This window comes from Myotis daubentonii, chromosome X, assembly GCF_963259705.1.
Source record: "Myotis daubentonii chromosome X, mMyoDau2.1, whole genome shotgun sequence".
NCBI classification, from domain to species: Eukaryota; Metazoa; Chordata; class Mammalia; order Chiroptera; family Vespertilionidae; genus Myotis; species Myotis daubentonii.
In genome coordinates this window covers 63,710,946-63,712,826 of record NC_081861.1, presented here as the reverse complement: position 1 = coordinate 63,712,826, position 1,881 = coordinate 63,710,946, and positions in this window count along the sequence as shown.

The following is a 1,881-nucleotide window of genomic DNA, read 5'->3' as shown; positions in this document are numbered from 1 at the left end:
CCATATGGTGTGGATCCATAGTTCTTTCATTTTAGTTGATGAGTAGTTGTCCATGGAATGCATATACAACAATTAGTTTATTCATTCACCTCTTGATGGACATTTGGATTGTTTCTGGTTTTTAGCTATCACAAATAAAGCTGTTGTGAACATTCACCTATAAGTTTTCTTTTCTCCTGGGTAAATACCTAGGAGTGGAGTGGTTGAATTGTATGATAGGTGTCTGTATAACTTTTGAAGAAACTACCAAACTGTTTTTCCAAAGTGACTGTACCATTTTATATTTATACATGAAGTCTATGAGAGTTTCAGTTCCTCTACATTCTTGCATTTGGTATAATTAATCTTTTTAATTTTAGTCATTATAGTGGGTAAATATACTATCTCAGTGTGGTTTATTTTGCATTTACCAGATGACTAATGCTATGAAGCAGCTTTTCATGTACTTATTAGCCACCCTTATATCTTCTTTGGTGACATTTCTGGTTAAATTATTTTCCTATTGTGTCAAGGGTCTCAAGACCACCCTCAAGTTTGCTAATTCACTAGAAGGAGTCACAAGAATCAAAATAGGTTTTACACATGGCTAACATTTGTTACAGAAAAAGTATAAAGAGCAAGAGAAACAGGAACAAGTTATCCATTGGGTGGATTCCTGAGTCATTGGACACAGGTTTCCATGTCCTTTGCCATCAGGAGTCACACAGGATATATATGTGTTTTTTTTCTGGCTGTGAACTGCAGGGATATATACGTAGTCTCTGTGTATAGCCTGTTCAAGTCTCAGAGTCTAAGGTTTTTTTTTGTTTGTTTGTTTGCTTTTAAATCTTTTTTAAAAATATATTTTATTGATTTTTTACAGAGAGGAAGGGAAAGGGAGAGTTAGAAACATCAATGAGAGATAAACATCGAGCAGCTGCCTCCTGCACACCCCCTACTGGGGATGTGCCTGCAACCAAGGTACATGCCCTTGACCAGAATCGAACCTGAGACCTTTCAGTCCGCAGGCCGACGCTCTATCCACTGAGCCAAACCGGTTACGGCCAGAGTCTAAGGTTTTTATGGAGGGATGGGCATGTAGGCATATTGTACTAGACAACCAGCTATGGCAACCCAAACTCAGGACCCCAACAATGTAATCAGTTGCATATCACCAATCCTGATTTTTGTGCAAAGTACTTCTGGCAAGATAGTATAACATGGCCTATTATTCCAGGTGTACACAATAAAATCCTTAATCCTGAATGTAAAGAACTATCCAAACACCTCATTTTCAGAAGTTGTCCAAATGATCAATAATGGCTCCAAGTCTTGGAGATGTATGATGAGTAAGTAATGAGACCTGTTGTGTTAACTCTTTTCTCACACTCATTTTATTATCAAACGAGAGGCCCGATGCATGAAATTCATGCAAGAGTAGGTCTTCCTTCCCCTGGCTGCCAGCACCAGCTTCCCTCTGGCAACCGGGACCCGGGCTTCCCTCTGGCCACCAGCAAGCACCCAGGACCCAGGCTTCCCTTGTAGCTGTGGCTTCATCCAGAAGGTCGTCTGGAAGAACGTCTGGAAGGATGCCCAGTCTAATTAGCATATTATGCTTTTATTATTATAGATTTTTTTTTTACTTATTACTGAATTTTAGGAGTTTTTTTTATAAATTCTGTATAGAATCCTTTATTAAATATATGCTTTGCAAAAATTCTGCCCTTTTACTTTCCTAAAAGTATCTTTTGAATAGGAGAAATTTTTAATGTTGATGAAGTCCAAATTATTGATTTGTTATTTTATGTATTCTGTTTTAGGTATCATGTCTAAAAAAAATCTTTGCCAAACCTGATTTTAAATAACTTTCCTATGTTTTCTTCTAGCACTTTTATGGTTTTA